The sequence below is a fragment of the Dama dama genome, chromosome 31, assembly GCF_033118175.1.
Source record: "Dama dama isolate Ldn47 chromosome 31, ASM3311817v1, whole genome shotgun sequence".
NCBI classification, from domain to species: Eukaryota; Metazoa; Chordata; class Mammalia; order Artiodactyla; family Cervidae; genus Dama; species Dama dama.
In genome coordinates this window covers 21,009,467-21,025,817 of record NC_083711.1, presented here as the reverse complement: position 1 = coordinate 21,025,817, position 16,351 = coordinate 21,009,467, and the positions used below count along the sequence as shown (strand labels likewise).

The following is a 16,351-nucleotide window of genomic DNA, read 5'->3' as shown; positions in this document are numbered from 1 at the left end:
TAAGATCCCATAAGCTGCGTGGTGTGGCCAAAACTAAGATTTAAAAAATAAGAGTTGAGCAAAATCACTAAAGGTTAATTCCAAGGGGAAAAAGTTTGTATTTAAAATTTGGGTGTTGGAAAAGAAATTGGTGACATGTTACACTTGAAAGCTGAATATTATCAGTTATCAAATTTCATTTATTAATAATATTTCTTTCACAAGTAGGCATGAAAGTCATACTGTGAAATATAAATGTCTTGCATATATATTTATGAAGCCACCTATACAACTTGACCTCATATGCTAACATTTACTTCAAAATTATGTTTGAAAAACTCAGATTTTTACTGAGGTCATGACATTTTGATTAATAGAATTAGCTAAATCTGAGAAGTTAAAACAGTCTACAACACTTCTTTCCACTTATGTAGAATTTCCTCATGTGAATGTGTGATATTTCTGCCACTATTAAGAGAAGAAACTAAATAGGAAATAATAGCAGATTAACAGAGTTGAGCTCTGTTAATTGGGATATAGTACTTCCCTTGTGGCTCAGATAGTAAAGAATCTTCCTGCAATGCAGGAGACCCAGGTTCCAATCCTCAGTGGGGGAGATGCCCTGAAGAATAGAATGGCAACCCATTCTAGTGTTCTTGCCTGGAGAATTCCATGGACAGATGAGCCTGGCAGGATACGGTTCATGGGGTCGCAGAGTCAGACATCACTGAACGACTTATATACGTATGCACAATTGGGACATAGAATAATAACTTGTGGGCAGTGATACTATAAAATAGTATAATTTATAGTGATAAATAAAATAGTATAAAATAGCAGTGATAGTATAAAATAGTAAAGAAAGTATTGTTGCATAGTTTCCCTCTTCTGGCTCTGCCTTGACCCTCACGTGTATGATGTAAGGTTTCTATAAAAGGCATGAACCTTCCTGTGAAGTGTCCTAGTGGACAATGGAGACAGAACAGATAAAATCATTCTAGATTCACCTGTGTTGGCACAGATATGAAGACAAGAAATGTCAGATCTGGACATTATAGAAATTGCACTTGGCAGAATAATTACATTGCCTGACTCTCCACAAACTGGGTAACCCCCCTGGGACCAATCCTAGCAATCTAGAATATGTGTGTCTGGCATTTGTTCTTCCTTTAGCAAGGAGCTGTACTATTTTCATAAAGATATGGTAAAGATATAAAATAACGTGAAGATCAGAATTGCAAATGCTTTATACTAATAGAACTTTGAAATGTGGAATGCATAATGATGGTTATGTTTGCTATAAAATTTACATCAATAATTTGACTTTTAGAATATATGAGATAGTTTAGACTTAAACTTTCTACCTTAAGCACACATATTTCATTGAGTCGCTAAAATTTCCTTTAAAAGGAACACTTCAATCTTGCTCACATTTTTGTCACTAGACAAGTTTAGGTCCTTTTAACAATGCCTAGAATTATTCTTATACCCTGGCCAACCTGCAGTATCCTCTCATGGTCACACCTGCTTTGGATGTGATTTCAAGCTAAAATTCTCTCTTCCCCAGAATGAGTGGCAAGAAAGGAACTGCATATTTCTTACATTATATTGTGTGCATATATATATATAGTGACAGTCGCTCAGTCGTGTCTGCACCTGAGGCAAACCCTAACTATCAGCTGTCTGAGTTACTCCCAGGCATCTTAGCTGAAATGTCCATATTTACTATAATATCCTCTCTATCATGTATCTATTTAAAATAAAACTTAAAAGGCTGATTTCATTTCATAGAGCTCAAAATTTTGTTGAAGTTTGAATTGTGAGACATAATCAAATCTGTAACGTGTGTGTCTATGTATAGTTATGAATATGTGTATCCACAAACCTCAGAATTTGCAATCTTATTTAGCATTATTTTTTCAATTGTTTTCCACAGCAACGTATTTATATACTTTGAAGATGTTTTAAGGAACTCATATATTTTTGAATAATGAAAAATGCTATTACTGTATACTTGTTTTATAATTTGTGCTATTAATTCAGCTTAAAGTTTGAGATTTTCATGAACATAATTGTACTCATTGCCTTTGAGGCATTTCTTAGAAGATTGATTTAGGTTTATCTGTAAAAAGGTAGATGCATATGGTCACGAACATTTCAGCTACTGCATCTTCTTGCCCTCAGAGTGGTTTTATTCTTCTAATTTACATTAGTTTAGTGTCTGTTTAGTTACTTATCTGTGTATCTATAGTTCATTATACACTATTCATGTATATGATTCCAATTGCCAATATTATAACCTAGGCATAAATAGCAGCTCTTTCTTGATTATAACATCATTCAGTAGGAAATTTCCTGTTAATGGATTGTGATTCTAAATACCTCATTAATTAATCTTCTGTGAGTTTCACTTGCTTTCTCTGCACCTGGTTTAGAGGGCAATTGAAGACTGGACCTTTTATTATATTCTTTTCCAAGGCTTAACTAAACCCTTACTGATCATCCTAATCATTGACGTGACGCAAAACTAATTTTCAAAACATAGAGCATTGTGAGCAAATCAGATATCAAAAACTGAACTGTTCAAATATGGAATGTGAGTCATCCTAACATTTAACTTTGAGTGAAAATCATGTATTACAGGTGGAGTAAGACTTTTTGACTGGGAGGGCTACATGACATATTTATTACCATATCATTTAACATTTTGTATGTGTTATATATACCTCATTGGGCACAAATGAAGAGAAAATAATAATCTTGCAAACAGCTACTCAATTTTCAGTCTTCAAACTGAAAATGAAAAATTAATATTTTAAAATATCAAGCTCTTAACAGAGAAGGAAATAATTCTCTCAAATAGCATAATCTATATCTATTGATTTGTGAAATGTTTAGAACCACACATAAAATCACAGCTAGAATCACACACAAAAGTCCTTCCAGTGTAAACCAAAATTATTTTACACTTTGCTTTATTTAGGTCTAAGCTTATAGTAGAATTTCCCTTTGTTACTGACAATAAGGGAGATAATTTTTATTTGAACATAAGAGCATTTTCTAAATAAAAATTCATTTTGAATTGAAACTTTTACTTTTCCAAGTTCTTTCCTTTTTCACTAATCAAGGGATATAATAGACTATAATTTGGAAATAAATACCTGGTTGGATTTTTCAATCCTTTCATCGCATATTTCCATTGAACTTTAAATGTAGCTTTGCAGGATGCAACTTCATTGTGTATATTTTAATTTATTGATGGCAATTTTAACATTAAAGTATTTAGTTTGTAAACATTACAGTTAAGATTATGTGCATGCTTCATGTTACATATAATTCAAAGCTTTTTATGCAGGTTTTAGAATTAGTGAAAGATCTGTTTTAATTAAAATTCAAAAGAAAAAAATTAATTTATAAGGTAGAAAAGCCACTTTATTCTTTGAAAAGTAGCATTTAATAAGCATATTTTCCAAAATTGTTTTGAAGTATATGTTTGGATTTATAGCATATAAGTCTGTGTCTATAGATCAGCAAACTGTTTTGAATAGAAGCTTAAATTGAAGCAGATTGAAGATTAGTACTGTCCTACTATATTTTTTTTCACTTTAACATTTATATTTTTTAGTTTGCTATCAATTTAAAATTTCTAAATCCTTCATGATAGTCTGTTGTCAAAGTTGTTTCTGCTCCCTGATTTTTTCCTAGACTTATTTTGTTGTTGTTTTTATTTATTTTATTCTGTGTCATTCACATTGGAAAGTTTTCTCAGATATTTGGTGATCCTTGTCTAGATGTGTATACTAAAAAGTGAGAGGAAAAAAACACTAGGTGTTGTTTGCAAAGACAGGGCTTCTCAAGCCTTGTGATTAGTTTATTCAACAGCTTCTGGATTCTTCATTGGGGATTGAGGAACATATTGTATATGCATAATGCTATGTCTGCAGCATACATAATAATGTAAGAGGTCATGATTCTATTAAATTGTCAATTAATTTTTAATGAAAATGTACAGATTAGGTCTCTTTCAATCTGAATGTAAATTCAAAAAGAATAATCATTAGTGGAAACATTAATGTTATTATCTATAAAAATTTCTTCCATAGTCATTGTTGAGTATGAAACCATTCTGCTTTTGTTAGTATTTTAAAAGAATGCCAGTGATTATTTAAAATATAGAATAAGAATAATGAGAATCAACATCATAATTCAACAAAACTAATCCCCTACACATATTTCTTCTAATGCATTTTGCCATATTATGATGTTATCTAAGTTGTCACATTCCTAAATTTATGAGTAATTTCCTATGTTATATTGTGGTACCATTAAAAATAAAGAAATCATTAATATGTTTTTGCTACTTAAAAATTTCCTTTTACATTTTTTTTTTTTTTGGAAATGCACCTCAGAACATATCCCTGAATATAATGTGAGCATACTTTTAGGCCCTTTCTGTCTCCGCTTCTTTCAAACGATATACACAGTGGTTTATTTTAACTTTAAAAATGAATTTCCTTTTTTCCCCTCTTATCTTTGTGTTTTTTTCTTTTGTGTGTATGTTCTTGAAATGCATATTGCTATATATTTTCTTTTTTATAATATATTAGCAGATATCTTTCATAATGATTGAGTAAAGGATTCATGTGACCCAGTGACATGAATCTATGATAGCTAGCTCATGTTTGAAATGCTGTAATATACCATTTCTCAGCAAACTTCTTTGCCTACCACTTGTGATGAAATGGATCTAAAGGGGTTCTTTGGTTTGTTTGCTTGTTTTTTCTTAAATAATCTTCTAGTGTCTCAATAGCTAAAGTATATTTTGACATCATTTCAAATTACACTTTATGATTTTTATTCCAATGCTTCTTTGAATCTGTATTACTTGCAATTGCCTGAGCAAAACTGGATTTCCCTCTGCATATACTATTCAGTTTCTCAATTTTAGAAATTATTTAAAATGATCGTTATTTATTGTTAGCTCTAAACTGTTGCAGATTTTTAAAACTTAATAAGCTCTAGTACTTTTTTAAGATTCTCTTCAAGAAATACTTTTTATGATTCTACTATTTCCAACATAAATATGCCTAAAGAAAAGTGGCTATCATTTCTAAATGGCTATATTTCAGTGGTGAAAGGCAAAAGAGAAACTGACTGCAAAAACCATCTGTCTATGTTAAATGCAAGTGCAGTAAACTCTTATGAATTGCAAAGAAAGAAAGAAAAAAGTAATTCACAGTAATTTCATATTTTAAGTGAAAGGGAATCTGTTCTAATTTGCATGTAGTAGAAAGATTTCTGTATGTTAAAATTCAAAACAAGAATATCTTGGACGGTTTTTATTGTGCCCATAAAAAGAACTCGAACTAAATTACAAATTTATATATAATTGCAATCTTAATGAATTTAAACTATGTAGAACAAAGTTTAGAGGGAACTAAGCTAAGAGGAAAATTGCATGAAACAGCAGTGTCAAGTAAAATTCCTTGTCTGCTGGAAACTTCCTCACGTATGTCAGGATGAGACAGATTCATACAAAATTCCATACTCAGCCTTGTCTCTGCTCTAATGAGAAAGTTTTTATACAAATAAGTTTTTTTTTAATTTTTCTGTAAAATTAATGAGTTTTCTGTGTGGTTATAATTTTATGAATCACAGAAATAAAGATTATGAAGAAATGGAATTAATTTATACAGGAAAGATGTTTGTGGGGAGTGACTATTTCATGAATATTTTATAGGAATTTAATCCACAGGTGGATGAAAGTATTCATAGATCCTAGAAACTTAAAAAAAAAATAGAACCCATTTCACTGCTCAAACATACAGTCTTCTGGATATGTTAGTATGCAGTGTAAATAAAGTCTTCACTGGAATATGGCTTACAAATTCTTATTAATTCAGTGAGCAATCCCTGTGGCCTAAGCATTATGATTATTTGGATAGTGAACTTAAACTATTGGGGCCTTCAGAAGACATCTAAATTTTGTTCCCCTAAGCTTTTTGAAATCATACCCCAAAATATTTAACTCTGTTAAAATTATTTGATTTTTATTAATAAAATGCATTATAATAAACAGTATTTTTCTATTATTGTTTATAAATATACTGATAGTTTAAAGAGAGTATAGACCTTTACTTTTATAAACTAAATGGTTCAAGATTCTTTTGTTGGAAAGGTTCTAATGCCTTCTTCGATAGTACCATCCTCCTAGGGAGGATGAATACCATGGACTATAATTAGAAGTGATTTCAGAGACTGACACTGCTCTGCTTCTCAGCAATTTAATATCATCTGTGGACCATGGAGATAATGTTCTTATTTTGTTGTACTATTGCTATCTCATGTCCTCCAGTTTCCTACATATTAAGATCTGATTAACATTTTGAACTAATGGTATTTTGCTTTGATTTTTGTCAATGTTATTTTTAAAAATCACTATTGCATATATCAGTGACATTAAAATAGGATGCTCACATTCCAAGATATGTAAAATATCAGTCATTAGAGTGTGTAAAGGAAAACTGAAAAATAATTCCATTTCTACAATCAAATGATAAAAAATATAATTCAAATAATCACATTTAGTAAATGATGGGTAATACTATGTATACATATATGTATATGCAAATATGTATTATGTGTTTGTGTGTGCTTCTTGTGTCTTTTCTTCTTAATCTCATAACATTCCCTCAAACAAACACTTGGCACATCACAACCAGACCACTTGTTGTGCCAAACACACATTCTACTTTCTTTGGTCATGCTTGAATTTCACTCTTTTTTTGTCCATCCTTCACATCCCAATATAAACTTGAACTTCTTTGTAAAAATTGATTTATCTTTAATTAGAAATATTTTATATTCTTTTGCATATCTTTAATAAGTATAGCTTATACCAGTCTCTGCCTGTCAGCTAATCACCTCATAATATAAATATTAAGACATGAGTCATCTTTCCATCTTGACCACACATTTGAGAACTTGTATACCATATTGTGTGAACCTATCAATATTCCATATCACCTGAGATGAATTAATACATCATGTAATTACTAAGTTTGCTTATACTGAATTAAAATTATGTTATTAACTATTTCCAAACATCTGCCAATGTGGCTCAGGTGGTAAAGAGCCTTCCTGCAATGTAGAAGACCCAGGTTTGACCCCCGGGTTAGGAAGATTCCCTGAAAAGAAAACAGCAACCCACTCCAATATTCTTGTTTGGAGAATTCCGTGGACAAAGGGGCTTGGTGGGCTATTGCCCATGGGGTCACAAAAAGTCAGACACAACTGTGCGACTAACACTTTCACTTTTCATGAAGATGAATTATAATAAATAAAACCACTTAAGCAAGTTGGTTGTTTCATCTTGCTTTGCAGTTTCTAATGACTGCACAGGCTTTTCTGGCAACTAATGCTATGTACTTATCCATCCTATAAAACCTAATTCTCTTTATATTAATAAACTTTCATGTCACCTACTAAGATTTTTTAAATATATATTATAGGATTTTAAAACATTAGATGTATTTAAAGTATAGACATAGTAGACTATTGAGAAAATGGAGGTAGTTGTTTACCTTCCTCTAAAAAGTGGTCTAGAAGTGAAGTCAAGTGAAAGTTGCTCGGTTATGTCCGACTCTTTGCAACCCAATGGACTATGCAATCCATGGAATTCTCCAGAGAGAATGCTGGAGTGGGTAGCCTTTCCCTTCTCCAGGGAATCTGCCCAACCCAGGGATCAAACCCAAGTCTCCTGCATTGCAGGCAGATATTTTACCAGCTGAGCTATCAGGGAAGCCTTAAAAAGTGGTCTTAATTATTCCTAATTTCCCCCCCATATATGAAGATGCCTTCATATCACATATGAAAATGCCTCTTCATATCAAAAGGCATCATTAAACCACTGAATGTCATGTGCTTCTGCTACTGGCTCACTTATCATTAGAGAAGGAAGAAAATCTCCTTAGTGATAGATCATGTCTGTGCATAATCTGGTGATTTTGCCATGTCAGTGGATAGCATATTTTTCACATGGCAGAAGAATGAATGTATTCCACAAAGCTGCTTCCATTTGGAATGTTTTGCCGAAGATCTTGATTTCTACAACTGATCCCTGTTGTGACACAGGAACACACGAAAAGAACTTTTTAAAATTGAAGTATAATTTATGTGCAACATTATATTTTACAGATATATAATCTAGTGATTCACGACATTTAAAGTTATAACCCATTAATACATGTTATTAAATATTAGCTATATTTAGCTAATATTGTGGAATGTGTTGTGTAATGTACTTCTATACAAAATATTTTATATTTCTTAATCACATATCCTTTTATTGTTCCTCCCCCTTCCTTCTCCCCACTGATAACCACTAGTTGTTCTTTATATCTGTGAGTCTGTGCCTTTTTTATTGTATTCACTAGTATGTTGGTTTTGGGTTTATTTTGGCCATATTCCCAGGAGTGGATACTGAGTCATGTGGAATTTCTAGTTTTAGTTTTATGAGAAACCACCAGTAATCAAAACACTATGGTACTGGCACGAAAAGATATATAAATCAATGAAATAGGACTGAGACCTCAGAAATAAACCCACACATTTATGGTCAGTTAATCTATGACAAAGGAGGCAAAAACATTCAATGGAGAAAACACAATCTCTTCAATAAGTGGTTCTGGGAAAACTGGACAGCTACCTGTAAAAGAATGAAATTAGAACACTTCCTAACACCATACACAAAACTAAACTCAAAATGGATTAAAGACCTAAATGTTAGGCAACCACTATAAAACTCTTACAAGAAAACAGGCAGAACACTCTTTGACATAAATCACAGCAAGACCCTTTGACCCATTTCCCAAAGTAATGAAAATATAAACAAAAATAAACAAATAGGACCTAATTAAACTTAAAAGCTTTGTACAGCAAAGGAAACCACAAAGAAGATGAAAAGACAACCCTCAGAATGGGAGAAATATTTGCAAATGAAGTAATTGGCAAAGGATTAATCTCCAAAACATACAACAACCTCATGCAGCTTCATATCAAAAAAAAAAAAAAAAACAAAAAACACCAACAGCAAGTAACCCAATCAAAAATGGGTGGAAGACCTAAACAGACATTTCTCCAAATAAAACATACAAATGGCCAACAAACACATGAAAGGATGCTCAATGTTTCTCATTATTAGAGAAATGCAGAGCAAAACTACAATGAGGTATGGTCATACCCTGGGCTGAATGGCCATCTTCAAAAAATCTACAAACAATACACATTGGTGAGGGTGTGGAACAAAGGGAATTCTCTTGCACTGTTGCTGGGAATGTAAATTGATACAGCTACTATGGAGAACATTATGGAGGTTCCTTTAAAAACTAAAAATACCACATGAGCCAGCAATCCTACTACTGAGCATATACCCTGAGCAAACCACAATTCAAAAAGAAATGTACACAATTCAAAAATAGCAAGCAATTGATTAGAAATGAAGGGCATATCTGAGTTCACTGTGGAGAAAAGCAAAGACTCTCTAGGAGAAATTTTGAATAATAATGAGTTTAAAATAATAGTATATAACTTCCTTGAATATGGAGGAAGAAAGAATTTAGAAAAACTAAAAACTCTGGGGGAGACAAACTCCCCATGCTGCACCTGGTGATTGATTCAGAGTCTTGCTCACGTTCTGGGGGAATTTCTGGACTTTCTTATGGTTGGGTGTGTAGATCAATAAGAACATAAATGACAGAGCAAGATCAGTTCATTCCGCATTATTTGGAAATGTGGCTAGGAACCTTGGTATATAAGGTTATATATATGGTATATAAAGTAAACTAAGTTAGTATTTAAAAATACATAAAAATGAAAGAGTTAGTTGCCCAAAATGTACAATAGGCAGAAGGAAATGTCTTTTTTTCCTACAGTGAGAAACTCAAGAACTCTTAATTATCAGATTTTCAATCTAACTTTATTCTGAATCTCTCATTATTGCATCTTACTGTAATTATAATGTGTTCCTGTGAACTGTAGGAAAAAATCACTGAGCTGTGTCCATCTTACAGTGCTGAGAATATGTGAAGATCATCAGTATGGATTTACATTGTTCATTCTAATGAGAACCCAGAAATACATGCGTGCCTGTATGCTAAGTCGCCTCAGTTGTGTCCAGCTGCTTGCAACCCTATGGCCTGTAGCCCACCAGGCTCCTCTGTTCATGGGATTATCCAGGCAAGAATACAGGAGTGGGTTTTCTTGCCCCCCCTAGGGAATTTTCTCGACCTAGGGATCGGACCCACATCTCTTAAGTCTTCTGCATTGGCAGGAGGGTTCTTTACCACTAGGTCCACATTGGGAAGCCCTAGAAACACATAACTGAGTTAAATATGCTGAGAAAGAAGTTTTGCCCTCTAATAGCTTAAATTAAATCTTGGAAGAAAAATATATGCAGAATTATCATTCTTCATAGTTTTTACTTTCATATGTAATTAATGTCTTTGAGTGAAAGTGAAAGTCACTCAGTTGCATCCAACTCTTTGTGACCCCATGGACTATACAGTCCATGGAATTCTCCAGGCCAGAATACTGGAGTGGGTAGCCTTTCCCTTTTCCAGGGCATCTTCCCAACCCAGGGAATGAACCCAGGTCTCCCACATTGCAGGCAGATTCTTTACCAGCTGAGCCACAGGGGAAGCCCAAGAATACAGGAGTGGGTAGCCTGTTCCTTCTCCAGCGGATCTTCCCAACCCAGGAATTGAACTGGGGTCTCCTAAATTGTAGGTGGATTTTTTTTACCAACTGAGTTATCAGGCAGTCCCATGTCTTTGAGAGAGGATACATTTTCCTCACTTTTGAGGAGAGAATCCACGCTTTGCTACTTCTTGACTGTTTGATCCTCTGAGCCCCCATTTATTTATCTGTGAAATGAAGGATGCAACAGATCTGGTCTTGTCTAGGTATTCAATGACTTATCATCAAATAGAATTTAAGTGGTGGATTCTTTGAACAAACAAAACATTTTATTTGGAGAAGTAAAATGTTCTTTAAATGTTCAACAATGCAAGAATAAATTGAATAAATTAGGGATCGAGGATAACAACTGTGGATTTAAAAAGTGTCCTTTTTGGATCCTGTTTTAAGTGAGCTTTTATTGAGCATATGTTTTAAAATGTCAATTCAAAAACTCTTTATTGACTTCTCATTATGCATTTGAAATATGTAGGCTCGGTGAGGGCAGGAGACTGAATACAAAATGTGTGCTATGTGTTCTGCCCATAAGTTTCTTACAGTAAAAAGTTTCTCACAGTAAAACATTCAGAATCATAAGTACAAGACATAATTGATAACATAAAAAATATTTATAAATATTCAGTTCAGTTCAGTCGCTCAGTCTTGTCCAACTCTTTGAGACCCCATGGACCGCAGCACACCAGGTTTCCCTGTTCATCACCAACTCCTGGAGCTTGCTCAAACTCATGTCCATTGAGTTGGTGATGCCATCCTACCATCTCATCCTCTGTTGTCCCCTTTTCCTCCTACCTTCAGTCTTTCCTAGGATCAGGGTCTTTTCCAGTTTGTCAGTTCTTCGCATGACGTAGCCAAAATACTGGAGCTTCAGCTTCAGCATCAGTCCTTCCAGTGAATATTCATGACTGATTTCCTTTAGGATGGACTGGTTGGATCTCCTTGCAATCCAAGGGACTCTCAAGAGTCTTCTCCAAACCACAGTTCAAAAGCATCAATTCTTTGGCACTCAGCTTTCTTTATAGTCCAACTTTCACATCCGTATTTGACTACTGGAAAAAACTTAACTTTGACTAGACAGACTTAGTAACATTTATTAAGAGGTTAAATAGGTAAAATGAGGCTTAGCGTTTTTATAGCCATGGTGCAGAGAGGGACATTTAGTTACAAAAGCTTAACTTCAGCTCCTAATTCCTTCCCCACCCCCCCAAAAAAGGAGAAAAACAGAAAAGTTTATAACATAAAAAGTAATTTTGTTGATATAGACATTTTGGGAAATTAGCATATTTGTGAGTGAAAAAATAATATTCTGATTACTTTTAGTCATTCAAGATACTTCTCATGGGTATTTTATAAAAATTTATTATTTTAGATTATAGAAGAAAAATTTGGTAACTATTTATCTGTCATCATTTATGTACTAAGTGGATCCTAAAGAAAATCAGTCAAACTCCTTTAGATGAATAATTTCTATGTGATAAGAAGTATTATATTTTAAATGTAAAAAGTGTGAATAGTTTATGAAAATAATTTTGGTGAAACTATTCTATATTTAAAACAAGGTTTTAGCAAAGAGTATATTTCAAGGAGAAGCTATTTAATTCAAGACAATTGTTAAATTGATTTATTGTTTTTATGAACTGTTTATGCTCACAGTGAAAAAGAATATAAAAAGCAGTAGAGGAAATAAAAAACTTACATAAATTCAGAAATGATGAGCTTTAGTTTTAAAATAGTGTCATCAATATATTGTTTTAGTTAAAGCCCAACACAAACAGTACATAATTATTTAATTTTTCTTTCTACTCTTTATCAAATAATATATTCATTTTAATTATTTATTATAAATAATGTTTCCCTAAATATTATTTATATTAATAGTATATATATTTATATCTGTGCATGCTCAGTCATGTCTAACTCTTTGCAACCCCATGGACTGTAGCCCACCAGACTCCTCTGTCCATGGAATTTCCCAGGCAAGAATACTGGAGTTGGTTGCCATTTCCTACACCAGGGGGATCTTCCTGACCCAGGGATCAAACCCACATCTTTGTCTCTTGCATTGACAGATGGATTGTTTACCACTGTGTCACCGGGGAAGCCCATAGCATGTATTTAAACAACTTATATATTATGATCTATAAAATTCTTTAAGGTATTTTTAAAAAGTGAGATATTATTTTGCAGCTAATGGAATCTTTAAACACAATATAATTTGTGCAAAAATAAAATGTTTACTTTCAAGAGTAAATGAAAAAATAGTTGAACTGAGATGAGTATTTGTATAAACCACTTAAGAAAACTTGAAGCTGTTTTGCATTAATAATGAAATCATCCCCAAATATTATTTTTATGTATGTAAAGAATAACTGAGGTCAAAATTCTGCATTATGGAAATAAAAGTTAAAAAATTACTTTTATTTTTATTCAAACCTGTTGTAAGCTTCTGAAGAAAGGAGTAAGAGAATTTTCTCTCTCCAAAAAAAAAAAGGGTGTCTTGTATCATTTCTTGTTTTAACTGTTTAGACAACAAAAGTTGAATCTCAGGTGAGAAACTTTGGGGATTTCATTATTATTACAGATTTATATGAGGAGATTAAGAGCAGGTGAAATTTGGAATGATCAGTTCTATCCTAGAAAACCTTTGTGATTGCTCATGGCTATCTGATGTTTTCCGAGTTTGTGATAACCTGAGTAGTTCAATGTTAGATGGATGATATAGCAGTTCTTCACCAAGGGAGTCCTTATCTCTTAACATTGAATGACCCATGGAGGGAAAACCCATGGAGAGATCTGGGGTTTAAGAGAGTGAAGAGAGTATGGCTAAATTTTCTTCTCACTTTAGACCTTTGCTAAACCTAATTAGTTTGTAAATATTAATATGTAATTTATCTCACTCCGAGAGTTGTAAATATTCTGTAGCCTCTGCTTCTGTTGACAGCCAAAGGGAGGAACTGACAGTCCATTTTCTGAGCAAACAAAATATATTTTGTTCAACTTCTTTTAATAAAACTCGATTCCCTTCTTAAAGAGAGAAAGTGAATCAAATTTTTCTCTCTAGTAATATCATTGCCATACTTGTAAAAATAATGTTTAAAAAGTTCCTATTTTCCTTTCATTTATCAGTTAAAATGTCACTTTTTTAATGTATCTCAATACATTATTGCCATGTATTTACTGTACTCTTTTCATTTATAGCCAGATAACAAAATGGCCGTTTATAAAACACAGTTATATTTAAATTAATCAGAAACATTACATTAGTGAGAGAAACAAGTGTTTTTATAGAACTTGCCCTTGTTGCCATGTCAAAGGAGAATTCATGGTTGTTTATAATTTTCAGAAGAATTGCATTATGGTTTCTAAATCAGCATGAATATAGCTATGAAAGACTTAAATGTTGGCCATTTGTCCTTAGAGAACTTTTAGTGGTTTGTAATCTAGACCTACTTTCACCTAATTTTTGAGTTTGAATTTTCAATAAATTATAGAGAAAGAACACATCCCACACCTTAGTTTGTGGTTCTGTTATTCTATTGTATGGACACATTTGAGGAAAGAAAGTCTTTCATTAACTAACTTCATAATTTGAGGGGCTCTATTATAGAGTACACAGTCTTTGTATTTCAAGTGGTGGTTTGCTTTCAAGCCCTACCGTGTGTATTCAGAAATCTTATGTTTGGTAATACGTCAGTAAATTATGGACAATTTAACATATATATCCTCTTATTTAAGAAAGCCAAGTCAAATTACAGACGCAGGCTTTGCCTGCCCTGAATCTTTACCTTTCCCTCTCTTCAAATGAACCTCAACTTATGGAGTTCTTTCAAGTTCACACAGTAATCTTTATGTTCACACGATGTTAATAAGCCTCATAATAAGGGTTATTGTACCAAAACCTTTAGAATCAGAACTCAAAAACAGACTGACTTCTTGTATATAAACTTTGTAAAACTGGCTTTAATAGGTTTACTTCCATGTGGCTCCCTTATAATTTGCAAAGTCCTCTATAAAAGGCCTCCCCCTCCGCTTTACCTTTAGCCCAGTGTTGTAATAACTGCTCACCATCATTGTACCCTTGTTGCTTCTCTCCTCCACAAATTGCTCTACTGTGAAATTCAGTTATTAGAAAAGAGTCTTAGCACAGAAAACAAAAATATTAATAAGAGAAACACGGATAAAATCAATTCTGAATTGATCGTCCTGTGATTCAAGAAATGAGTCTCCCCTTGGCAGAAGTAGAGAGGCACTCAAAATGCCTCACAATCTCTATGAAATATGAGAGGAAGAGGAATGCTGACAATCCAAGCCAGAAAGAGCTTTTACTCAAATTATTCAGATCTTTCAAGTAGAACGCAGAGCTACCTTTTTTTAATGTGTGTAGTTATGGGGTGGGTAGTGGGAGATGCGCTTCAAGTATTTAATCCAAGTAATATCAACTTTTTCCTTAATTTGATATGCTCTGATTCTTTGATAGCACTATTGTTATTGATTTTTAATCTAAAAAGATGAATAGTCTGACCTCTAGGCTTCTGAAGAAATGAAGAATTTTATTTGGAATTAAAATTGTGTGATTTAAATTCTGTTGCTTTTCTTGTTTGTATGAAGACAAACAACTGAATATAAGCATTACCAGTTCCTCACAGCTGAGTTAGTCAATCTTGTGATTTTAAAACAATGGTAAAGGAATTCCCTGGTGGTCCAGTGGTTAAGACTCCATGCTTCCCCTGCAGGGGGTATGGGTTGGATTGCTGGCCAGGGAACTATGATCCTCTTGCCATGGAGTGCAGCCAAAAATAAAGAAAGAAAATGATGGTAAGCAGCTGCATCTTTACATCATAGAATATGGAGAGCATATTACATACCAAAGTTGTCTGTAGCAGTAAAAGCATCTATGGCAAACTCTCCTATATTCATGTGTAGTATACTCTGTATGGAGATTATATATGTAAATGTTTATAAGTATCACTATGACTGTAGCCCACCAGGCTCCTCTGTCCATGGTGTTCTCCAGGCAAGAATACTAGAGTGGGTAGCCTCTTCTTAGCCAGGGGTCTTCCCCACCAGGGATCAAATCTGGGTCTCCTGCAATGCAGGCAGCTTCTTTTCCATCTTAGCCACCTGGGAAGCCCAATCTACACCTACTTTCAATGAATTTTTTATACTTTTGTTTCTATAAAACTTAATAAAAGCATTTTGATTTAGAAGTTGAGGAAAACAACTCAGCCCTAAGACTTGGTTGAACCTCAGTCAGTGGAATCAGATCCAGAGCCATGGGACTGCTTTCATGCATCTAAAGCCTGCATCACTAAGTGTCTTATTACAAATGTTATTACAACCTGGCTAGTTCTTGCGCTAGTCTCTCATATGTCTCCATGCTACAAACACAAACTTCTCTGTGACAGTACTGATTGTCCAAGTGCCCATGCATTTTTGTTACAACCCCTGAAAACTAAACTCACTTTTATAAAGCATTAATTTCTGCAGGTCTAGCTTACTTTGATTTTGAACATGTTAGTTGCTCAGTCATGTCCAGCTCTTTGCAATATCATGGATTGTAGCCCACCAGACTCCTCTGTCATGGAATTCTCCAGGCAGAATACTGGAGTGGGTCACCATT

General features: G+C 33.5%; 1 protein-coding gene across 2 annotated transcripts in view; it reads left to right on the top strand.

Moving 5' to 3' along the window:
• NCAM2 (neural cell adhesion molecule 2) overlaps positions 1 to 16,351 on the top strand; it is a 550,011-nt gene that overhangs the window by 470,129 nt on the left and 63,531 nt on the right. The window lies entirely within an intron of this gene.